The following is a 26,804-nucleotide window of genomic DNA, read 5'->3' as shown; positions in this document are numbered from 1 at the left end:
CTCCGGGTGTTCCTGAGCCGGCGGGTATTCTCAAAGAGGGGGTAATTTTGTCTGCCATCTCCCCTGATTTGTGGCGCGTGCTGCAGAAGTTTCAGGCTGATAGACCTGACCGTTGTCCAGCGGAGAAACTGTTTGTCCCTGACAGATGGACTAGTAGAGTTATCTCTCAGGTTCATTGTTCGGTGTTAGCGGGTCATCCGGGAATCTTTGGTACCAGAGATTTGGTGGCTAGATCCTTTTGGTGGCCTTCTTTGTCACGGGATGTGCGTTCTTTTGTGCAGTCCTGTGGGACTTGTGCTCGGGCTAAGCCCTGCTGTTCTCGTGCCAGTGGGTTGCTTTTGCCCTTGCCGGTCCCGAAGAGGCCCTGGACGCATATTTCCATGGATTTTATTTCAAATCTCCCTGTCTCTCAAAGGATGTCGGTCATTTGGGTGGTTTGTGATCGCTTCTCTAAGATGGTCCATTTGGTACCCTTGTCTAAATTGCCTTCCTCCTCTGATTTGGTGCCATTGTTTTTCCAGCATGTGGTTCGTTTGCATGGCATTCCGGAGAACATCGTCTCGGACAGAGGTTCTCAGTTTGTTTCGAGGTTTTGGCGGTCCTTTTGTGCTAAGATAGGCATTGATTTGTCTTTTTCTTCGGCTTTCCATCCTCAGACAAATGGCCAAACCGAACGAACTAATCAGACTTTGGAAACATATCTGAGATGCTTTGTTTCTGCTGATCAGGATGATTGGGTGTCCTTCTTGCCTTTGGCTGAGTTCGCCATTAATAATTGGGCCAGCTCGGCTACTTTGGTTTCGCCTTTTTTCTGTAATTCTGGTTTCCATCCTCGTTTCTCTTCAGGGCAGGTTGAGCCTTCGGACTGTCCTGGTGTGGATACTGCGGTGGACAGGTTGCAGCAGATTTGGACTCATGTGGTGGACAATTTGACATTGTCCCAGGAGAAGGCTCAACGTTTCGCTAACCGCCGGCGCTGTGTTGGTCCCCGACTTCGTGTTGGGGATTTGGTTTGGTTGTCGTCTTGTTATGTTCCTATGAAGGTTTCCTCTCCTAAGTTTAAGCCTCGTTTCATTGGTCCGTATAAGATTTCTGAAGTTCTCAATCCTGTGTCATTTCGTTTGGCCCTTCCAGCTTCTTTTGCCATCCATAATGTGTTCCATAGGTCGTTATTGCGGAGATACGTGGCGCCTATGGTTCCCTCCGTTGATCCTCCTGCCCCGGTGTTGGTCGAGGGGGAGTTGGAGTATGTGGTGGAGAAGATTTTGGATTCTCGTATTTCGAGACGGAAACTCCAGTACCTGGTCAAGTGGAAGGGTTATGGTCAGGAAGATAATTCCTGGGTTTTTGCCTCTGATGTTCATGCTGCCGATCTAGTTTGTGCCTTTCATTTGGCTCGTCCTGATCGGCCTGGAGACTCTGGTGAGGGTTCGGTGACCCCTCCTCAAGGGGGGGGGGGGGTACTGTTGTGAATTTTGTTATCGAACTTCCTCCTGTGGTCATGAATGGTACTTCGGCGAGTTCTGTCCATGGACTCCCTCTGGTGGCTGTGAGTGGAGCTGCTGCTTCTGAGGTTCCTTCCACAGGTGACGGAGTTTATTCTTTGGCTGGCTGCTCTATTTAACTCCACTCAGATCGTTACTCCATGCCAGCTGTCAATGTTCTTGTACTGGTTCAGTTCGCTCTTGGATCTTTCTGGTGACCTGTCTACTCCAGCAGAAGCTAAGTCCCTGCTAGTTAATTATTTGTTCATTGTTTTCTTGTCCAGCTTGCTATCATGATTTTGCCTTGCTAGCTGGAAGCTCTGGGATGCAGAGTGGCACCTCCGCACCGTGAGTCGGTGCAGAGGTCTTTTTGCACACTCTGCGTGGTCTTTTTGTAGTTTTTTGTGCTGACCGCAAAGATACCTTTCCTATCCTCAGTCTGTTTAGTAAGTCTGGCCTCCCTTTGCTGAAACCTGTTTCATTTCTGTGTTTGTGACTTCATCTTAACTCACAGTCAATATATGTGGGAGGCTGCCTTTTCCTTTGGGGAATTTCTCTGAGGCAAGGTAGGCTTTATTTTCTATTTCTAGGGCTAGTTAGCTCTTAGGCTGTGAAGAGGCGTCTAGGCAGTGTTAGGTACGCTCCACGGCTATTTCTAGTTGTGTGATAGGATTAGGGGTTGCGGTCAGCAGAGCTCCCACTTCCCAGAGCTTGTCATGTGTGAGTTTAACCATCAGGTCGTTCCGGGTGCTCCTAACCACCAGGTCCATAACATATATCGTGGGAAGGCACAGGAGGGGAGAGGGTTACAGGAAGGGTAACAGTTTATATGGAAGCAGGGACTCCTCTACCGGATCACAGAGCAGCACCACACAGGGACGAGCCCCTCTATAAAACGACAGCTGGTAGTTCCCAAGAAGTATAGGCAGGAGTTACTGCGAATCTCTCATGACATACCCTTGGCCGGGCACTTCGGCGTCAGTCGCACCAGGCATCGTCTGACACAAAACTTCTTTTGGCCGGGGGTAACCTATGATGTTCGTCAATACTGCCAGACCTGTGACAGTTGCCAGTGCATTGGCAAGAGGGGAGATTGATGCAAGGCCAATTTACGCCCCCTCCCCATTGTGGAGGAACCATTTAGCCGAGTAGCGGTCAATCTGATAGGGCCGTTAGCCAAACCCAGTCATCAGGGAAAAGGTATATATTGACAGTGGTAGATTATGCCACACGGTATCCAGAGGCGGTTGCGTTACCTAACATACTGGCAGAGACGGTGGCAGCTGCCCTGCTCCAGGTTTTCTCATGGGTTGGATTTCCCCGGGAGATTATCTCAGACCAGGGTACCCAGTTTACAGCAGAGGTGACCAACCATCTGTGGAAGCTGTGCGGCGTAAAGTCCATTGGAAGCGCCCCGTGTCACCCGCAAACCAATGGGTTGTGTGAACGCTTTAACGGGATGTTAAAACAACTCATTGGGACTTTTACCAGGACCTACAGGGACTGGGAGAAATTCTTGCCTCACCTCCTGTTTGCCTATCGAGAAGTGCCCCAAGAATCCACAGGGTTCTCCCCATTCGAACTGGTGTATGGGAGATGGGTAAGGGGACCCCTAGACTTAGTGCTAGAACACTGGGAAGGGGAGGGCACCATAGAAGGGGTACCTATTGTACCCTATGTGCTGGAATTCCAGGACCGCCTACAGGAGATGACCCAGGCTGTACGTGCGAACATGCAGGTGGCCCAGCGGCGCCAGCGCGTATGGTACGATCGGAGGGCCAGAGAGCGCACCTTGGAAATAGGGCAGAAGGTCCTGGTGTTAGAGCCCACTAGGCAGAACAAGTTCCAAGCTGCATGGCAGGGGCCCTACCAGGTAGTGGGGAAAATAGCCGACACCACCTATAATGTCGCCGATTGTGACGACCCCAGGGTTATCCGCATGTTCCACGTGAATATGCTGAAGCCCTATCGGGAGCGCCTGGAAGAGGTGGTGGCCATCTGTGCACCTGAAGCAGAGGATTTAGCCGGACTTCCCTTGCCTGATGTCTTAGGGGAGAGGACTCAGTCTAAAACATGGGACCAGGTACCCTGGGGTGAAGACCTAGGCCCCCGGGAGAGACAGCAGGCGGAGGAGTTGTTGAGGCAGCGACAGAGGATGTTTTCGGGGAAACCCGGGTACACTCACCTGGCACAACACAAGGTTGAGACCCAGGATCAGACCCCCCTGCAACTACCCTCCTTCTGCGTCCCTGAGTCTGTACGAGAAGGGATGTCACAAGAGATACAAGAGATGTTGCGTTTAGGGGTCATTGAAGAGTCAGATAGTCCCTGGGCATCCCCGGTAGTGTTAGTGCCCAAGAAGGATGGGACTACACGGTTTTGTGTAGACTATCGTAAGCTCAATGAGAAAACAGTGACGGTAGCGTATCCCATGCCACATGTGGATGACTTGTTAGACTGGCTGGCAGGGGCAAAGTATTTGACCACCATCGATCTACGCAAAGGCTACTGGCAGATTCCCCTTAGTCCTGATGCTATTCCCAAGTCGGCATTTGTCACCCCGTTTGGCTTATTCCAGTTTCGAGTTATGCCATTCGGGATGAAGACTGCCCCGGCGACCTTCCAGAGGCTGGCTGACCGGCTTCTGGATGGTCTCCAGGACTATGCGTGTGCCTACCTGGATGACATCGCCATCTACAGTGCGACATGGGAAGAGCACCTAAATCACCTAGAGACAGTATTAGACAGGATCCACAAGGCCGGAATCACCCTGAACCCAAACAAGTGTCACGTGGGCAAAGCAGAGGTTCAGTATTTAGGGCATTGGGTGGGAAGTGGGAAACAGAGACCAGAACCAGCCAAGATTGAGGCCATAGCCAAATGGCCCACCCCACGCACTAAAACCCAGGTCATGGCGTTTCTAGGGACAGCGGGGTATTACAGGAAATTCGTTCCCAATTACAGCAGCGTAGCCAAGCCCCTCACTGATCTGACCCGTAAGAACCAACCCCGCCAGGTAACCTGGACCCCAGAGTGTGAAGAAGGACGCCCTCACCAATACTCTTGTATTGGCCGCACCCGATCCAACTAAACGTTTCCTTGTCCACACAGACGCTTCTATGTTTGGATTGGGGGCAGTACTAAGCCAAGTCGGGCCGGACAGCCAAGAACACCTGGTAGCTTATTTGAGTTGGAAACTACTGCCCCGTGAAGTGAGCTATGCGGCCATCGAGAAGGAGTGCCTGGCAATAGTATGGGCACTCAAAAAGTTACAACCATATTGTATATGTATGGGTGACAGTTTTCCCTCCTAACGGACCATAATCCCCTAGTCTGGCTTAATCGGGTCTCCGGAGACAACGCCAGATTACTGCGGTGGAGTTTAGCCCTACAACCTCTGGACTTCACCATCCACTACAGACCCGGCAAACAAAACGGTAACGCCGATGGACTAAGTCGACAAACGGAACTCGTAACAACCCAATAAACTTCGGTCATCCCCAAACCGATCCGTTAAGGATCAGACTGTGTATGCTGATCGCGTCGCTGAAAAGGGGAGCCGTGTTACAGAACCCCCCAGCACCAAGAATGTTATGCAGTATATGTATGTATAATAGTTTCCATGTGAAATGCATCAGTCCTCTAGCTGCGCCCCTGGACAAGATATTTTCTTTCTGACCTCCCCCCACCTTTGTATTTCCCACAGTAAATAACGGCAGGCTCCGGCCCCCTGCGGCTATTGTAATGTATGTCTGGCCTGCTGTTTTCCTATTGGCCTGCCCTGTGTATCTGTGTTATATATTCTGTGTGCTGTAAATAAAGGGTGTTCTTAGACTGGAAATATGTGGAGAAGCAGTCAGCTTTTATATGCTCTCATTTAATCAAGAAATTCCTGCCAGCGTCCTTCATTCAGAATCTAGCAAAAGCAGAGTGGACCTCCTGAAACACGGGGGGTGCTGAAAGAGGTACTCCAGCACAGTAGACCCCGTTACAGCGCCAAGTACAAGAGTGTGTAGAAAGAAGCTTGTCCCAGGCGAGACAAAACCAGAGAGAAACTACAATCAACGTGTCGCTGCAATTCCCTTGTCACCAGGTGATCAAGTGTTAAAGCATAAAAGAAGAATGCATAAATGTGATGACCAGTGGGAAGCAGAACCATATACCATCATACCATCAAATTTTGACAATACTAAAGTCTGTCTTATAAGCAAAGATGGAGGAAAAACTTCAACTGCGGTATCCAGAGATCACCTTAAAGTACTGTATGCCCTGATAAACTGAGAGACAAGGAAAAAGACCCCAGTACTTTTCAGCCTACAGAAGAAGAAGAAAAGAAAATCCATACTGGTCTTGTATATTTCCCAGTCTTGGACTCAAGTACATCAAGCTATAGTGATACCGGTCTTGACTTTTTCGCAGATGAAAATACCAATGCAAAATGAGACTCTAGCCCAGCAGGCTCAAGCAACAGATGTCACACCAGCAGTGGAACCAGAGAATCCATCCTCTGCTATTGGTGAATCTGTCAGACCTATGGTGATATAAGTTTAAACGAATCCACAGAACACAAAGGTACTATGTGTACGTACACGTTCCAATATAAGCAATAATCTGTATAGAGTGCTCTATAAAAGTAACCAGTGCGCTGTGGAAGAATTTGTGGAGAACCCACTCAACCAGAGATAGAGACTACCATAGCCAGTATATGGATAAAAGCAAGATACAACACCACGCAGGAAATATATATCAAAACGCCTTTATTAATCGCAATTGGCAATGTATATTTTAATTACTCAAAATTCTACGCATAAGGACAAAAAGTATGTGCACCTATAAAAAACAGTATTACATAAATATATAAAAAACTTTTTTGTATAAAAAATTGGTACAGGCTGACCCCGACAGTATCCTCATATATACAAAGGTGCGTGGCTCCCACAGAGTGTAAAGAATTTCTTATTTTAACCGCAGCTAATCACGAATAAATCTAAAAATTAATAAAATCGGAGACACCGAAAAGCAGTATGTGTATATAATAGACCGCACAGATCAAAGTGCAACGTGCCAATACTCGAAAATAAATGATAAAAAATCAAACTATATAAAGAAGTGGGGGCGGTAAAAATACCTGTATATAAAAAATGTGCAAAAAATAGTTCTCAATAAAGGTGCAAAAAATTTTTTTGCAAAAAAGTGACAAAAACCAAGCATAAAAAGGCGGTCTATCATGTCTAAATAAATGCTGTGTGCAAGCAGAAGAAATGACTAAAGTGCTGGAGTGCCAAAGTGCCAGATTTAGCAGGGAAAAGTACACAGTATGGTTCTATATATCACCCACATGGGTACAATGCTGCCGATTATAGTATTAGAATGGCGGCAGCAAAAAGCCGCAAGAGCACCACAGATTGATAGATAAGGTGCGGCAGCCTGGGCAATCCAAATATGGTCTATCACAAAAAATGGGGAGCGCACTATACCTTAAATGTAATCACCGAGTCAGCAGGGTCAGCTAGGTCCTCATTAGAACGCGCCCCAATGAGGACCTAGGGCACTTTGGCACTTCAGCACTTTAGTCAGCCTGTACCAATTTTTTATACAAAAAAGTTTTTTATATATTTATGTAATACTGTTTTTTATAGGTGCACATACAGTGGGGCAAAAAAGTATTTAGTCAGTCAGCAATAGTGCAAGTTCCACCACTTAACAAGATGAGAGGCTCAAGGAGGCTGCGATTGGACCCCCTAGGAGCCAGAGCGCAGAAACCAGGCACCGGGAGCCCGAGGTTGTGGATAATTGCAAGGTCCACAGCAGAACTGAAGGGCATAGGACTATACATAAACTGCCCGTACAACACCTGAGGTACAGCAGCAGTTAGAGCCTGGAGCCACCCTGTCAGAGACCCCAAGGAAACGGCTCACGCAGCCTACCATGCAGGTACTGTCCCAAGACAGGGGAGAAAAGGGGTACCTTGCCAGCAAACTACAGGGAGCAAGGGACCAGGAAAGCAGCACATAGTGGAAGGCTCCCAACTTGATCTGACAAGGGGATTTCCGCTTGTTTCTGGGCTGCTTGGACTCCTTCTGTACCTGTTGCCGGTACCCTGGACTGTGGCCTGCTACCACCAGTAAACCAGGTAAAAACTGCAACCCTGTGTCTCCCGTTATTTACCGGCAGCACATCATCCCTGCCATACACCTTGGGAGCCCTGGGGACCCCACTTCACCTGTGGGAAGTGTCACCATCTTGCTGCCACAACATCACCCCAGAGGACCCCTTTAAGCAGCCTCGGTCCCTATTGACTGAGAACCACAGGTGGCATCACGAAAATAGACTTTCACAATTCCCTTAAAAGACCTTTCCCCTTTAATGAGTCCCAGGGCCACGGACCGGGTTGCAGCCACTGTGACATCTTCTTTAAGTGCAACTGGACCCGTTACCGAGTATCCCCATTGCCCTGGTGGGCGACTCACTTGCATAGTTTATCACATTAACAGATGCCAGTGGCATAACTAGAGTCTAATAGGCCCAGCTGCAAGATTTGGACCAAGGCTCGCCCATCCTGATGTATATGCCTTTCACCCTGGTATATTTATACATGCCCTCAAACCTGATATATATGTCCCTCATCCTGGTATATATGTTCCTCAACCTGGCTCCATCCTGCTATATATATATATCCTCCATCCAGGTATATACAGTGAAGGAAATAATTGTTTGATTCCTTACTGATTTTGTAAGTATGCCCACTGACAAAGACATGAACAGTCTATAATTTTAAGGGTAGGATAATTTTAATATTGAGAGATAGAATATCAAAAATAAAATCCAGAAAATCACATTGTATAAATTATAGAAATTTAATTGCATTTGGAGTGAGAAATAAGTATTTGATTCCCTACCAACCATTAAGAGTTCTGGTTCCTACAGGCCAGTTAGATGCTCCTAATCAACTCGTTATCTGCATTAAAGGCAGCTGTCTTACATAGTCACCTTTACTCCTGTCCACAGACTCAATCAGTCAGACTCCAACCTCTACAGCATGGGCAAGATCAAAGAGCTTTATAAGGATGTCAGAGACAAGATCATAGACCTTCACAAAGCTGGAATGGGCTACAAAACCATTCGTAAGATGCTGGGTGAGGAGACATCTGTTGGTAAAATAGTAAGAAAATGGATGAAATTCAAAATGACTGTCAATTGACATCGATCTTGGTCACCATGCAAAATCTCACCTCATGGGGTATCATTGATCATAATGAAGGTGAGAGATTAGCCTAAAACTACATGGGGGAACTTGTTAATGATCTCAAAAGTTGGGAGGTATGCCTAATGGTATCTTTAGACTGGCACACATTAGCTTACATCAAGACACAGTAATCAAAAAATGGCTTTACAATATGCCATCTAAAGAACAGAATTGAATAGTTTGAGAAGAAAAGCATAGCTTATATGCTTCATACCTGTAAAGCTGTGTATTCATAGCTCAGTGTCCTCTCTCACAGAATTCAGTGTCTTCTCTCTTAGGATTGAAAGTGAAACTACTTTTGTCTATGGTTGAGCGAAACGGATCGGACAAATTCAAAAATCGCCGACTTTCGCCATAGTCGGGTTTCGTGAAACCAGACCCAATCCTAGTGTGGGATCGGCCATGAAGTCGGCGATCTTTGCGCCAAAGTCACGTTTCGTATGATGCGTTCAGTGCCATTTCTCATCCAATGAAGGAGGACACAGAGTGTGGGCAGCGTGATGACATAGGTCTCGGTCCCCACCATCTTAGAGAAGGGCATTATAGTGATTGGCTTGCTTTCTACGGCGTCACAGGGGCTATAAAGGGGCGTGCACACCGGCCGCCATCTTACTTCTGCCGATCTTAGGATAGGGAGAGGTTGCTGCAGCTTCATCAGAAGAAGGGATATAGTTAGGGAGGGAAGATTAACCCCGAAACTGCTTGTGCTGTAGCGATTTCCACAGTCCAACACCACCTTTTCTTTGCAGGGACAGTGGAGTTTATATTTTTGTGCATCAGCGCTGTAGCTTATTAGGCTGCTCTATAAGGCTCCCTGATAGCTGCATTGCTGTTTGTACGCTGCTGTGCAAACCAACTGCTTTTTTAAAAGCAAAAATCCTGTTGCTCCTTTCTGCACAGTTCTCTTGTTTATTTGTCCACACCTTTGTGTGCAGCAGTCCTTTTTATTGCTGCCATCCTTGTCCTGAGATCATTGTAAGGAGATTGAAATTGTACTACAGCCCTTGTATTTTTTTATATATCTTCCAGCCACGTTCTGCTACTTTCATTGTGTAGTGTAATACACTGGGCCTGAGATTTGGTGCAGTCTCCCCCCCAAAAAAGGGAGATTGAAATTGGCACTAAGTGGATCTACGTCAGTTCTATTAGTTTGTCGTATATCTTCCAGCCACGTTCTGCCACTTACATTGTGTAGTGTAATACACTGGGCCTGAGTTTTGGTGCAGTCTCCCCCCCAAAAAGGGAGATTGAAATTGGCACTAAGTGAATCTACGTCAGTTCTATTAGTTTGTCGTATATCTTCCAGCCACGTTCTGCCACTTACATTGTGTAGTGCAATACACTGGGCCTGAGTTTTGTTGCAGTCTCCCCCACAAAAAAGGGAGATTTAAATTGGCACTAAGTGGATCTACGTCACAGTTCTGTTAGTTTGTCGTACATCTTCCAGCCACATTCTGCCACTTACATTGTGTAGTGTAATACACTACGCCTGAGTATTGTTGCAGTCTCCCCCCCAATAAAGGGAGATTTAAATTGTCACTAAATGGATCTACGTCACAGTTCTGTTAGTTTGTCGTACATCTTCCAGCCATGTTCTGCCACTTACATTGTGTAGTGTAATACACTACGCCTGAGTATTGTTGCAGTCTCCCCCCCCCAAAAAAAAAGGGAGATTTAAATTCTCCACAAGTTTGTATACACCTTCTACCTTGTTTCACAGTACCATATAACGGTTGTTATTTTGGTTAGATTTTTCCAAAAATGAGGAAGTCTGGTGGAAGAGGCCGTTGGCGGTCGTTGCCAGCTGGTACTGATGGTGGTGGTGGTGGTGGAGCATCTGGTGGTAGTGGGAAAAGCAAAATAGCGCGAAATCCTCGAGGTGTTGAGCCAGCGTCATCGTCTGGCTACACAAGGCCTCGAAGGCTCCCTTATCTGGGAGGAGGAAAACAGCTATTAAAGCCGGAGCAGCAGAAAAAAGTTTTGGCTTTCCTTGCTGACTCAGCCTCTAGCTCTTTCGCCTCCTCTTCAGAAGGTTCGAAATCTAAATGCAGCAAGTCGTCAGTTGATGCTCCCGGTCAGGAACAAGTCGCTTCCTGGTGTCCTTCACCCAAACCAAAAGTGAAGGATGTGACAGGCGAAACTACAGTTTACTCGATGGAGCTCTTTACACATACCGTGCCTGGGTTAGAGAGGGAAATTGTTAAAAGCCCATTACAAGATGAATCAGACATGGAGTGCACAGATGCACAGCCACAGCTGGATTATTATGCTGTTCCATTGACTCAGATCACTACATTGCCCTCGCAGTGTACTGAGCCAGAATCTGACCCTGATGAGACCATGGTGCCCCATCAAGAACACTATATCACCTTACACGGTGACACAGAGGAAGGTGCACATGACATTGAAGAGGAGGTGATAGATAACCCAGTTGTTGACCCAGATTGGCAGCCATTGGGGAAAGAGGGTGCCGCTGCCAGTAGCTCAGAAGCGGAGGAGGATGATCCGCAGCAGCCATCTACATCGCAACAGCTTTCATCTGGCAGGCCCGTATCTGGCCAAAAATGTTTGTCAAAACCAAAAACAGTTTTAGGACAGCGTGGCCATCCGGTGAAAGTAGCACAGCGTGCAATGCCTGAAAAGGTAATCCATAGTAGGAAGAGTGCAGTGTGGGAATTTTTTAACCAAGATCCGACTGATCAGTGCAAAGTTATCTGTAAGAAATGCTCAAAGACCTTTAAATGAAAAGGAATTCCAGCTCAACGAGGCAGTCATGATATCATGACTAAGGGTGCCTTGTCACCTGAAACGCGTAGATAGTGTGTTTTTTATCTTCATTGTGCTGATGTTTTATCCTCTGCTTCCTATATGAAGTGAATAAAGTACCAAGTTTTTACTTTTCACTGCCTCGTTGAGCTGGAATTCCTTTTCATTTTCTGGTTCTCTCACGCCTTGACACAGCGTTTCCGTGCTCCGAGCCTCCTGGGATCTTCACTATGGTGAGCTGGATTTCTCTTTTTGTCAAAGACCTTTAGCAGAGAAAAGAATCTCCTAAATTTAAATACAACATGCATGCTTAGACATTTATCCAGCATGCACTTGCAAGCCTGAACTAACTACCAAATGTCCAGTACCATTGGTGCACCTGCTCAGAATGAAGGTAGTCAGCAAAGCTACATTGCTTCCCTCACAGTAAGCCCACCGGTTAGGTCACCAGCAGCAGCAAATGTGGAGGTATAGTCGCAAGGCCAAAGCAGTCAGGGAATCACAAGGTTCTTGGTAGGAAACACTGTAGGTAGGCCAACATCAAGAATACCATCACCAACCCTCTATCAATCTGCCATGTCCACCACCACTCCCGCTAGTTCCACCATATGCAGCTCTCCAGTCCAGCTCACCCTACAAGAGACTCTTGTTAGGAAAGTAAAGTACTCATCCTGTCATCTGCATTCACAGGGTTTGAACGCCCACATTGCTAGACTAATCTCGTTAGAGATGATGCCCTACCGGTTGGTTGAAAGCGAAGCTTTCAAAGCACTGATGGCCTACGCAGTACCACGCTATGACCTACCCAGTCGACACTTCTTTGCGAGAAAAGCCATCCCAGCCCTCCACCAGCATGTCAATGACCGCATTGTCCATGCACTGAGGCAATCAGTCAGTAGAAAGGTGCACCTCACAACAGATGCATGGACCAGTAGGTATGGCCAGGGACGTTACGTGTCCATCACGGCGCACTGGGTTAATGTGGTGGATGCAGGGTCCACAGGGGACAGCCATAGTGGGACAGTTCTGCCTAGCCTATGGTCTAGGAAACATTTTGCTGTAGGCATTCGCCACCCCTCCTCCTCCCCTTCCTCCTCCTCCAGAAGTGAAAGCTTGTCCACAGAGCTCAGTCGCACGACCACTCCATCCACAGCTGCCAGTGTTGCACACGAGGTGTCCCATTATGGAACAGCTAGTGGTAAGCGTCAGCAGGCTGTGCTACAAATGAAGTGTTTGGCCGACAACAGACACACCGCGGAAGTACTGGCCGAGTACTTGCAGCAAGAAACTCAGTCATGGCTGGGCAGTGTACATCTTGAGGCAGGCAAGGTAGTCAGTGATAACGGAAGGAATTTTATGGCTGCCATAGCCCTTTCAGAACTGAAACACATTCCTTGCCTGGCTCACACCTTGAACCTGGTGGTGCAGTGCTTCCGGAAAAATTATCCGGAGTTACCAGCCCTGCTCCTGAAGGTGCGAAGATTTTGCTCGCACATCCACTAGTTGCCCGTACACTCCAGCCGTATGCAGAACCATCAGCGATCACTGAATCTTCCCCAGCACCGCCTAATAATCGACATTGCAACAAGGCGGAACTCCACACTGCACATGCTTCCGAGGCTGTGCGAACAGAGGCGTGCTGTCATTTATTTGTGGGAGGATACACATACGCGGGCAGACATGGAGTTGTCTGGTGTGCAGTGGTCGAAGCTCCAAGACCTCTGTCAAGTCTTCAGTGTTTTGAGGAATGCACACGGCTGGTAAGTGCAGACGACACCATCATAAGCATGAGCATCCCACTAATGCATCTGCTGATGCAAAGTTTGACGCACATCAAGGAGCAGGCGTCTGCAGCCGAGGAGAAGGGAAGCCTTGAAGACAGTCAGCCATTGGCTGGTCAGGGAACTCTCCTGGACGAGGTGGCGGACGAAGAGGAGGAGGATGATGGGGATAAATATTTATGGGAGGAGGATGCTTCTCAGGGAGCAATAGAAACTGGTGGCGTTGCAAGGTCAGGTACAGGGTTTTTGCGGGCCACAAGTGATGTTGATTTGCAAGAAAGTGCTCCTAAACCCAGCACAAGCTGTGAATTGACACCTGAAACATTGGCCCACATGGCAGAGTATGCCTTGCGTATCCTAAAAAGGGACCACCGCATTATCAAAATGATGACCGATGACGATTACTGGTTGGCCTGCCTCCTGTATCAACGATACAAAGGAAAATTACAAAATATCATGCCACATGAGAACCTTGAGCAAATATTGGCTACCAAGCAAGCAACTCTTGTAGACCGTTTGGTTCAGGCATTCTCAGCACACAGCGGCAGTGATGGTTCTCACACGAGCTGTAGGGGGCAACATGGCAGAGGTGTTAGAGGTGCACAAATCCGAAGTGGCGTTGGACAGAGGGGTTTTATGACCAGGTTGTGGAGTAATTTCACAATGACCGCAGACAGGACAGGTACTGCTTCATCAATTCAAAGTGACAGGAGACAGCATTTGTCCAGTATGGTTACCAACTATTTTTCCTCCCTTATCGATGTTCTCCCTCACAGGTCATTCCCCTTTGACTACTGGGCATCAAAAATAGACACCTGGCCTGAATTGGCAGAATATGCATTACAGGAGTTCGCTTGCCCAGCTGCTAGTGTGCTATCAGAAAGAGTCTTCAGTGCTGCTGGTTCAATACTGACCGAAAAAAGGACACGTCTGGCTACCCGAAATGTTGATGATCTAACCTTCATTAAAATGAACCAATCATGGATTTCAAATTATTTTGCCCCAACTTCCCCTGCTGACATATAACTTGCCTTAAAAAATGTCTTGCTTTTGGCCTCCTCTTACTGACTGCTCCAATTCCTCCATTTGCAGCTGCTGAATGTCCACCATAGGCCATTTTTATACCTCCCTAAATGGGCTGACTCCCCCCACAGGGCCGTGGTCACCACTTGGCGCAAGCTCCCGTGTGAGTGCCGTTTGCCTGGACAGGTGGGTGTGCCCACTCTTGGGGGACGGCACTGGCACAGGGTCCCTCATAGTACAATGAAGTGTCTCTGATGGTGGTAGTGCACAACCAACGTCAGACACGCCGTCGTAATATGAGGGGCCCTGTGCCAGTACCGCCGCCCACGAGAGAGTGTTCCCCCCCAGCTCGAACAGTGCTCTACCACTTGCAAAACTTACCTCTCCCTGCTCCACCACTGTGTAGTCTGTGCTGTTAAATCCTTCAATGGCACTGTCAATACAAATTTGTTGAAATGATAGATGATAGTAAAAATATAGAGGGGCCCTGGCCTCCATTTAGACCAGTTAATACTTTGAGCCAACTACCACTGTCTACTACTCAGCAGAGGAGCCCACCCCTGTACCTAGCTATGCCACCAGTTTATTTATGAACATTTTTTTGGCTGACATTTAGCCCACTTTATTATTTTGACCTACTAACTGTGTCAGCCACTTATTACAGTTGTCCTCCACTGAACAAAGCAATGCCGCCTGTGTACTCCTCTTACCTATTTTGAACTGCATTTAGCCAACTTTTTTTTATTTTAGGCCTACTCAGTCTATTTGAGCCTCTCATAACAGTTGTCCTCCTCTGCTGAACAAAGCTATGCCCCCTGTGTACTCCTCTTACCAATTTTGAACTGCATTTAGCCTATTTACTTACTTGGGCCTAGTAACTGTGTGAGCCTCTCATTACACTTGTCCTCCTCCGCTGAACAAAGCTATGCCGCCTGTGTACTCCTCTTACCAATTTTGAACTGCATTTAGCATACTTTTTTATTTTAGGCCTACTAAGTCTGTGTGAGCCTCTCGTAACAGTTGTCCTCCTCCGCTGAACAAAGCTATGCCACCTGTGTACTCCTCTTACCAATTTTCAACTGCATTTAGCCTACTTACTTACTTGGGCTTAGTAACTGTGTGAGCCTCTCATTACAGTTGTCCTCCTCCGCTGAACAAAGCTATGCTGCCTGTGTACTCCTCTTACCAATTTTGAACTGCATTTATCCTACTTACTTCCTTGGGCCTAGTAACTGTGTGAGCCTCTCATTACAGTTGTCCTCCTCTGCTGAAAAAAGCTATGCCGCCTGTGTACTCCTCTTATTAATTTTGAACTGCATTTAGCATACTTTTTTATTTTAGGCCTACTAAGTCTGTGTGAGCCTCTCGTAACAGTTGTCCTCCTCCGCTGAACAAAGCTATGCTGCCTGTGTACTCCTCTTACCAATTTTGAACTGCATTTATCCTACTTACTTCCTTGGGCCTAGTAACTGTGTGAGCCTCTCATTACAGTTGTCCTCCTCCGCTGAAAAAAGCTTTGCCACCTGTGTACTCCTCTTACCTATTTTGAACTGCACTTAGCCTACTTACTTACTTGGGCCTAGTAACTGTGTGAGCCTCTCATTACAGTTGTCCTCCTCCGCTGAACAAAGCTATGCCGCCTGTGTACTCCTCTTACCAATTTTGAACTGCATTTAGCCTACTTACTTACTTGGGTCTAGTAACTGTGTGAGCCTCTCATTACAGTTTTCCTCCTCCGCTGAGCAAAGCTATGCCGCCTGGGTACTCCTCTTACCTATTTTGAACTGCATTTAGCCTACTTTTTATTTTAGGCCTACTAAGTCTGTGTGAGCCTCTGATAACAGTTGTCCTCCTCCGCTGAACAAAGCAATGGCGCCTGTTTAGTCCTGTTACCAATTTTGAACTGCTTTTAGCCTACTTTCTTATTTGGGCCTATATCTGTGTTTCCTCCTCATCCTGCCCATTGCCCAGCCACTGCTAGATGAGTCTGCTGGTACATTGACCCAGACCACTACATTCCCCTTGCACTCTACACAGCCAGAATCTGACCCTGCTGAAAGTCAGGTTCCCCTTCCCGCATACTATACCACCTTACACGGGGACAAAGAGGAAGGTGCAGATGAAAGTGCAGGTTCCTTCATCAGGTGGGGGGGGGGGGCATACTCGTTGGCACTGGCACAGGGCCCCTCATAGTATGCAAAAGTGTCTCTGGCAGTGGGAGGCACCGCTTGCCGTCAAACACACCGCCGTACTATGAGGGGCCCTGTGCCAGTGCCAACTAGTGAGCCACCCCTGCTTGCTCAGGATCACAGCACTTGCAAAGTTGAAATACTTACCTCCCCCTGCTCCACCGCCGTGACGTATTCCGCGTTTCCTGGGCCTACGAAAATCTTGAGCCAGCCCTACCCCCCACAACTTTAGCCAAATGACCCCCTGTTTTCAGTGTCTATCTATTATTATAAAGTAAATTAGGATTGACAAGCTTAAGAAATAAGAATTGATGTTTTTGGCATTAAAATGGACACTGTAGGTGTTTTCCTGTCCTCCACTCACTGCCGACTTTGAGTCCCCATTGACTTGCATTGGGTTTCGTGTTTTGGTCGGCCCCCGACTTTTCGCAATAATCGGCCGATTTCACCCGACCCGACTTTTGAGAAAGTCGCATTTCGCGAAACCCGACTCGATCCTAAAAAAGTAAAAGTCGCTCAACTCTACTTGTGTCCTCTCTCACAGAAATAAAAGAAATTACTGGATGAGTACTTGCTCACTGATAAGAATAGTGAAACCTCCACCCTTTTGAATAATGAGATGAAGTATACAGGAAAACAAATACATTTTGCATGCAGAAATATTTAGTGACCTGTTGAACAGTATAAAATGTTATCGGGTTATATTGACCCAAACAGTATAAGTGTAACAATCAGTGTGTAGCAAAAAGTAAACAAAAAAATAAAAACACTCATAGTAAGAACCCCTCAAATGATGAAAAGTCAATTAATCACAAGTTTCAGATCCGCATAATAAATAATCTGCAGAGTCTCAAATTTCATTTCGGGTCTTATGGAAAGAACAGAACAGCAGGTTAATGTATATGCAGCAAGAGGATTACTCCGTCCTACGTACATTACTCTACTTTTATCAACATTACAGTAAATCTCATTTTCAAAGTGTTTGCCCATTCAGTCATCTTATCCAGATCATTTGCAATATTTTAATGTCATGGTCAGATTTTAATATCCTACATATTTTGGTGTCGTCAGCAAAGACTGACACTTTACTCTCAATCCCATCCACAAGGTCAATAATAAAGAGGTTAACAAGAATCGGTCCTACTATAGATCCTTGCGATATTCGACTGCGGACTACATTTTATTAAGGAAAATGTTTACTGTCTTTTAGATAATTCCTTACCAATCTACATATAGTTTCCCCCAGTTATTGCTTCTGAAGTTTCAGTATAAGTCTGCTAAGTGGTATTGTATCAAATGCCTTTGTAAATTCCAGATAAATCGCAACACCTGCATTACCAACATCCAGATTTGCACTTACCTCCTTATAGAAACCCAACATATTGGTTAGACACAACTTATCTTTCATGAATCTATCCTAGTTGTCAGTTATTATATTGTTCTCTGCAATATACTTCTGCAGGTCTTCTCTTATAATGCCCTCAAAAATTTTGCACACTACTTATGTTAGGCTTACCGGACCATAGTTACCTGGATCCGCCTTCTTACCTTTCTTAGGCTGCTTTCACACATCAGGTTTTTTCTTTCAGGCACAATCCGGCAGCTTCAGGCACAATCCAGATCCGTTTTTTTATTATGCCGGATCCGTTTTTCCCCATAGAGTTGTATTAGCACCGGATTGTGCCTGAAGGACATGCGTTTCATCCGTTTTGTGCTGGATCCGTCCCTTCAGGCTTTTTTGCCGGCGAAAAAGCCTGAAGGGACGTTTCCTGCAATAAACGCATGGAACGGATGTGTGAATGAACTTTTCCGGCGACCGAATCCGTTTTTTACACATTTACATCTCTCTCCATCTCTCTCTCTCTCTCTCCTCCCACCAGAAGTCAAAAAACCATGCGCAGTACAGAGAGCCGGATCCAGCTAAAAAACAGATCCGGTGCATCAGTTTTTCACAATTTACGCCGGATCCGTTTTTTAACAAATTTGCTGAAACCAAAAACCTGATGTGTGAAAGCAGCCTTAAATACCATTACCACGTGAGCTATCCTCCAATCCTGGCGCACCTGTTATAAGAATATGGTCGGGGTCACACTTGTTACGACCGCTGCACATACTTACCCGGCTTCTCTCATCCCTCGGCGCACTAGCGATCCTGTCCCGCGCCGCTCTGCTTCCTCCTTCGCCGGCTCACGGCGTCCGGTCTCACTGCGCATGCGCGGTCGCGTTTCCTCCATCGCAGAGCCTTCTGGGAGGTCGCGACTCGGTAGCTCCGCCCCAACATGGTGGCACCCATCAGGTATTTCTTCCCGGCGTCTTCCTAGGTAAGACGCCTTTGCTTTGTAGGTGCACTGTCTGTCGTCAGTGTCCCTATGTCCTAGGATCCCCTATTCCGATATCTTTTCCCTGCTTAGTGTTCGCTTTGTTTCAGTGCTGTGTCCTGCCAATTTCCGTGTTCCTGCTGTTTCCTGCCAAGTTCCGTGTACCTGCTGTGTCCTACCAAGTTCCGTGTTCCTGCTGTGTCCTGCCAAGTTCCGTGTACCTGCTGTGTCCTACCAAGTTCCTGCTGTGTCCTGCCAAGTTCCATCTTCCTGCTGTGTGTCCTACCTGGTTCCGTGTTCCTGCCGTCTCCTGCCAAGTCCTGTGATCCTTCCGTGTTCTACATCGTCTGTGTTCCTGTCGTCTTCAGTTAAGTCCTGTTTTCCTTTTATGCCCCGCCACTCTAAATAGCTCTGTAGTCTCCATCTATCTTGGGTCGTCCCTTTGGCTCTAGCTGTTGTGTCTCCATTCCCCCGAGGTCCTGCTCCTAATGCTCCCTGTATAGGGGGTGATTCCATCTGGTCCGCTCGACCCCGGGGGCTCTAGAGTCACGACCCAGAGGGTCCACTCTCGGATTTCTGTCCAAATCCCTACAACACTTAACATATTGATCGGTGCAAGTCTCCCTGCCGAGAGTTGTACAAGTGGTCTCCGTATGGTCATCCGTGTGTGATGCGTTTGCAATGCCATGACGTGATTTTTTCGCACCTATGTATCCTTATGACATCTGTATGACATGCGTATGGCTTTCAAAACCACAAAAAGAGGATGTGAAAATCCTCCAAAAATCTATAAAAAATACCAAGAAAAAGGCAGAGATGCTTACCTGCCCAGGCCTCAAAACAAATGCACTAACAGGGCGCAGTGGACCCATTTAAAAATGTCGGCTACACAGGTGCAGTAATACCCATGAAATAGCCAGCCTACAATCAGGGATTGGCAATTTGGTACACCAGTGCACAAAAAGATACAGTCTGTATGCAGCAATGTTCACACACAGAAGATGCAGGGCATCTGGCTCAGCCTATTAATGACGCCCATACTCTTATATCAGGCGGGCTGCCCAGTGCTAACTAAAATGCATCCTGTGTGAACAGAGGGCACAGTTTACAGAGCCATCTAGGCCCAACTGCACCCTGAAAAGATATAAAGTGCAAAAAACATATAGCAATATATGTGAGGTATTAGTTGATATTCTGGCCAAAATACGGAAGCTCACAATCCACGTCACGGGTCCTCATGCTGGTCCTACTCTAACATCAAAACCACAAAAAGAAGACATGAAAATCCTCCAAAAATCCATAAAAAAACAAAACAAGAAAAAGACAGAGATGCTTACCTGCCCAGGCCTCAAAATATATACACTAATAGGGTGCAGTGGACCCATTTAAAGATGGCAGCTACACAGGTGCAGTAATACCGATGAGACAGCCAGCCTACAATTAGGGATTGACTGTTTGGTACACCAATGCATAAAAAGATACAGTCTATATGTGGCAATGTTCACACACAGAAGATGCAGGGTATCTGGCTCACAGCCTATTAATGATGCCCATATTCTTAGATCAGGCGGGCTACCATATTTAAATGGGTCCACTGAGCCCTGTTAGTGCATTTGTTTTGAGGCCTGGGCAGGTAAGCGTCTATGCGTATGGTTTTACATTTCTCACTGCTTTCCACCCTTGAATTTAATGGCTCAATGGGCTGAAATGAGGAAAATGTGTGCATATTTCTCGCAAGTGACACTGATGGTTCGTGTGGTATCCGATTTTTTTCTCATACCCATAGACTTGCATTGGCGAGACTTGGGCGATATACACGTACTCGCATGCTGAATACGTCTGAGAAAACAAACGGTAATGGGAGCTGCCCCATAGATTAACACTGGGCCGAGTGCTATGCAATGTTTTCTTGCATAGCACTCATCCGTATTTTACGCTAGTGTGACCTCGGCCTATGAAATACATCGGTCTGTCAATTACGGAGATCTATATTCCCTCAGTAACTGAGGATGAATGCCATCTGGGCAGGTGTTTTTGTCAATGTTTAATTTGCTCAGACGCAGGCTTACTTCTTTTGGTGTTAAACTACTGTAGTTCTATCAGGTGGTGAACTGTTGTGAATTCTGTTGTCGAACTCCCTCCTGTGGTCGTGAACGGTACTTCGGCGAGTTCTGTCTATGGGCTCCCTCTGGTGGCTATGAGTGAAGCTGCTGCTTCTGAGGTTCCTTACACAGGTGACGTGGTTTATCCTTTGGTTGGCTGCTCTATTTAACTCCTCTCAGATCGTTACTCCATGCCAGCTGTCAATGTTTTTGCATTGGTTCAGTTCGCTCCTGGATCTCTCTGGTGACCTGCCTTCTCCTGCAGAAGCTAAGTTCCTGATAGTCATTATTTGTTCTCTGTTTTCTTGTCCAGCTGGTTATCATGATTTTGTCTTGCTAGCTGGAAGCTCTGGGATGCAGAGTGGCCCCTCTGCACCGTGAGTCGGTGCGGAGGTCTTTTTTGCACTCTCTGCGTGGTCTTTTGTAGGTTTCTGTGCTGATCGCAAAGTTACCTTTCCTATCCTCTGTCTATTTAGTAAGTCTGGCCTCCCTTTGCTGAAACCTGTTTCATTTCTGCGTTTGTGACTTTCATCTTTACGCACAGTCATTATATGTGGGGGGCTTCCTTTACCTTTGGGGAATTTCTCTGAGGCAAGGTAGGCTTTATTTTCTATCTCTAGGGCTAGCTAGTCCTTAGGCTGTGACGAGGCGCCTAGGGAGCGTCAGGAGCGCTCCACGGCTATTTTTAGTGTGTGCGATAGGATTAGGGCTTGCGGTCAGCAGAGCTCCCACATCCCAGAGCTTGTCCTGTATGAGTTTAACTATCAGGTCGGGTGCTCCTAACCACCAGGTCATAACAGTGAACTTTGAATTTTGCCTTGTTGAAAAATCCTTGGAATATACAGTTCATTGGAGAATATGGATGAAAAGTAACTGTTTAATATATCAGGCTTTTCTTTTTCCTCTATAATTATCTTGTTATTATCGAATTTTGAGAGGCCGATACCATCTGTTTTTTTCTTTTTGGCATTGATGTATTTATAAGTTGTTTGGGGATTTATTTTAATGTTGGTGGTGATTTGTTTCTCTCTAGATAACTTTGCTAGCTTGATTTCTTTTTTAAGTTTCTTTTATTGAGATCTTGATACCCCTGAAATGCTATTTCTGTATTCTCAGCCTTTAAGATTTTAAATTTCCTTTGTTTTCATCTTATTAAAGTTTGTATTGTCTTATTTATCGATAATGGTTTCTTTTTATTCCTGGACATTTTATTGCCAGGGTTTATAAGTTTTCTACAGGATTATAGTAGCATTTCTTTAAACATGCCCCATTTATGTTCGGTATTCTAAGTTACCATGGCATGGTCCCAGTATAATCGAAAAAGCTTTTACCTTAATTTGTTGAAATCAGCTTTCCTAAAGTTCCAGGTTTTTGCATTTCCCCTTTTGAATGCTTGATTGAAAATTACTTTGAAACTTATCATATTATGGTCACTGCTTCCCAAATGCTCCCTGACCTGTAGCTCTGAAATTACATCTGGTCTATTTGACAGAACCAGTTCCAGCAGATTACTTCCCCTGGTTCGATCATCTATCACCTGAGAGAGGTAATTGTCCTGAACGGTGGATAAGAAATTGTAGCTTTTAGCACAACTAGAAGAGTCTATGTACCAATAAATGTCTGGATAGGTAAAATCCTTCATAATAAGGACCCTATTATAATCTACTGCTTTTTCAATTTGTTGCAGCATTGGTGTAACAGTGGCGTGAGAGCAGTGACCCAAAGTAATTTATACCTTTTCATAACACCATTAATTGTCCCCTTTGATGCCCATTTTTGTGTTCCTGCATGGGGCAAAATTATTTTTATTTTTTTATTATGGAAGTAACTTCTGCTTATTAATAAACTTGCAAAGGACAAAAATTAAAATTTTATAGATAAAAAACAGCTGAATAAGAAACCAATCCATCTTCTGGCTATCCCCCCACTACGTCCCCTCTACTGGTAAGCCTGGCCCATTCATATCAGACTCCTTTTACTTGTTATGGGATTCAGTGATATTTAACCCCTTCCCGACCCATGACGCCACGTAGGCGTCATGAAAGTCAGTGCCAATCCGACCCATGACGCCTATGTGGCGTCATGGAAAGATCGCGTCCCTGCAGATCGGGTGAAAGGGTTAACTCCCATTTCACCCGATCTGCAGGGACAGGGGGAGTGGTAGTTTAGCCCAGGGGGGGGGTGGCTTCACCCCCCCCGTGGCTACGATCGCTCTGATTGGCTGTTGAAAGTGAAACTGCCAATCAGAGCGATTTGTAATATTTCACCTATTATAACTGGTGAAATATTACAATCCAGCCATGGCCGATGCTGCAATATCATCGGCCATGGCTGGAAACAGTGATGTGCCCCCACCCCACCGATCGCCCCCCCCAGCCCTCCGATCTGTCCGGTACACTGCTCCGGCTCCCCTCCGTCCTGTGCTCCGCTCCCCCCGTGTTCTTGTCCGCTCCCCCCGTGCTCCAATCACCCCCCCGTGCTCCAATCACCTCCCCTGCACTCCGATCCACCCCCCCGTGCTCCGTTCCACCCCCCGTGCTCCGTTCCACCCCCCGTGCTCCATTCCACCCCCGTGCTCCGTTCCACCCCTCCCGCGCTCCGATCCACCCCCTGTGCTCCGATCCCCCCCCCGTGCTCCCCCACCCCATCATACTTACCGATCCTGCCGGGGTCCGTCCGCCTTCTCCCTGGGCACCGCCATCTTCCAAAATGGCGGGCGCATGCACAGTGCGCCCGCCGAATCTGCCGGCCGGCAGATTCGTTCCAAAGTGCATTTTGATCACTGAGATAGATTATCTCTCAGTGATCAAAATAAAAAAAATAATAAATGCCCCCCCCCTTGTCACCCCCATAGGTAGGGACAATAAAAAAATAAAGAATTTTTTTTCCCACTAATGTTAGAATACGGTTAGGGTTAGGGCTAGGGTTAGGGTTAGGGGTAGGGTTAGGGTTAGGGGTAGGGTTAGGGTTAGGGTTAGGGTTAGGGCTAGGGTTAGGGCTAGGGTTAGGGCTAGGGTTAGGACTAGGGTTAGGGTTTTGGTATGTGCACACGTATTCTGGTCCTCTGCGGAATTTTCCGCTGCGGATTTGATAAATCCGCAGTGCTAAACCGCTGCGGATTTATGGCGGATTTACCGCGTTTTTTCTGCGCATTTCACTGCGGTTTTACAACTGCGATTTTCTATTTGAGCAGTTGTAAAACCGCTGCGGAATCCGCAGAAAGAAGTGACATGCTGCGGAATGTAAACCCCTGCGTTTCCGTGCAGTTTTTCCACAGCATGTGTACAGCGATTTTTGTTTCCCATAGGTTTACATTGAACTGTACACTCATGGGAAACTGCTGCGGATCCGCAGTGTTTTCCGCACCATGTGCACATACCTTTAGAATTAGGCTATGTGCACACGGTGCGGATTTGGCTGCGGATCCGCAGCGGATTGGCCGCTGCGGATACGCAGCAGTGTTCCATCAGGTTTACAGTACCATGTAAACCTATGGAAAACCAAATCCGCTGTGCCCATGCTGCGGAAAATACCGCGCGGAAACGCTGCGTTGTATTTTCCGCAGCATGTCAATTCTTTGTGCGGATTCCGCAGCGTTTTACACCTGTTCCTCAATAGGAATCCGCAGGTGAAATCCGCACAAAAAACACTGGAAATCCGCGGAAAATCCGCAGGTAAAACGCAGTGCCTTTTACCCCCGAATTTTTCAAAAATGATGCTGAAAAATCTCACACGAATCCACAACGTGGGCACATAGCCTTAGGGTTAGGGATGGAATTAGGGTTGTGGTTAGGGTTAGGGGTGTGTTGGGGTTAGGGTTGTGGTTAGGGGTGTGTTGCGGTTAGGGTTGTGATTAGGGTTATGGCTACAGTTGTGATTAGGGTTAGGGGTGTGTTGGGGTTAGTGTTGGAGGTAGAATTGAGGGGTTACCACTGTTTAGGCACATCAGGGGTCTCCAAACGCAACATGGCGCCACCATTGATTCCAGCCAATCTCGTATTCAAAAAGTCAAATGGTGCTCCCTCAATTCCGAGCCCCGATGTGCGTCCAAACAGTGGTTTACCCCCACATATGGGGTACCAGCATACTCAGGATAAACTGCGCAACAATTACTGGGGTCCAATTTCTCCTGTTACCCTTGTGAAAATAAAAAAATGCTTGCTAAAACATCATTTTTGAGGAAAGAAAAATGATTTTTTATTTTCACGGCTCTGCGTTGTAAACGTCTGTGAAGCACTTGGGGGTTCAAAGTGCTCACCACATATCTAGATAAGTTCCTTGGGGGGTCTAGTTTCTAAAATGGGGTCATGTGTGGGGGGTTTCTACTGTTTAGGCACACCAGGGGCTCTGCAAACGCAACGTGACGCCCGCAGACCATTCCATCAAAGTATGCATTTCAAAAGTCACTACTTCCCTTCTGAGCCCCGACGTGTGCCCAAACAGTGGTTTACCCCCACACATGGGGTATCAGCATACACAGGAGAAACTGGACAACAACTTTTAGGGTCCAATTTCTCCAGTAACCCTTGAGAAAATAAAAAATTCTGGGCTAAATAATTATTTTTGAGGAAAGAAAACGTATTTATTATTTTTACGGCTCTGCATTATAAACTTCTATGAAGCACTTGGGGGTTAAAAGTGCTCACCACACATCTAGATAAGTTCCTTTCGGGGTCTAGTTTCCAAAATGGGGTCACTTGTGGGGGGTTTCTACTGTTTAGCCACATCAGGGGCTCTGCAAACGCAACGTGACGCCCGCAGAGCATTCCATCAAAGTCTGCATTTCAAAACGTCACTACTTCAATTCCGAGCCCCGGCATGTGCCCAAACAGTAGTTTACCCCCACATATGGGGTTTCACCGTACTCTGGAGAAACTGGACAACAAATATTTGGGTCAAATTTCTCCTGTTACCCTTGGGAAAATTAAAAAATTCTGGGCTAAATAATTATTTTTGAGGAAAGAAAACGTATCTATTATTTTCACAGCTCTGCATTATAAACTTCTGTGAAGCACTTGGGGGTTCAAAGTGCTCACCACACATCTAGATAAGTTCCTTTCGGGGTCTAGTTTCCAAAATGGGGTCACTTGTGGGGGGTTTCTACTGTTAAGCCACATCAGGGGCTCTGCAAACGCAACGTGACGCCCACAGAGCATTCCATCAAAGTCTGCATTTCAAAACGTCACTACTTCACTTCCGAGCCCCGGCATGTGCCCAAACAGTGGTTTACCCCCACATATGGGGTATGAGCGTACTCAGGAGAAACTGGACAACAACTTTTGGGGTCAAATTTCTCCTGTTACCCTTGGGAAAATAAAAAATTGCAGGCTAAAAGATCATTTTTGAGAAAATAATTTTTTTTTTTTATTTTCATGGCTCTGCGTTATAAACTTCTGTGAAGCACTTGGGGGTTCAAAGTCCTCACCACACACATCTAGATTAGTTCCTTTGGGGGTCTAGTTTCCAAAATGGGGTCATTTTTGGGGGATCTCCAATGTTTAGGCAAACAGGGGCTCTCCAAACGTGACATGGTGTCCGCTAATGATTGGAGCTAATTTTCCATTTAATAAGCCAAATGGCGTGCCTTCCCTTCCGAGCCCTACCGTGCGCCCAAACAGTGGTTTACCCCCACATATGGGGTATCAGCTTACTCAGGACAAACTGGACAACAATATTTGGGGTCCAATTTCTCCTACTACCCTTGGCAAAATAGGAAAATTCAGGCTAAAAAATCATTTTTGAGGAAAGAAAAATTATTTTTTATTTTCATGGCTCTGCGTTATAAACTTCTGTGAAGCACCTGGGGGTTTAAAGTGCTCAATATGCATCTAGCTAAGTTCCTTGGGGGGTCTAGTTTCCAAAATGGGGTCACTTGTGGGGGAGCTCCAATGTTTA

This window comes from Ranitomeya imitator, chromosome 6 (genome assembly GCF_032444005.1).
Source record: "Ranitomeya imitator isolate aRanImi1 chromosome 6, aRanImi1.pri, whole genome shotgun sequence".
NCBI lineage: Eukaryota > Metazoa > Chordata > Amphibia > Anura > Dendrobatidae > Ranitomeya > Ranitomeya imitator.
Note: the sequence above shows the minus strand (reverse complement) of the source record.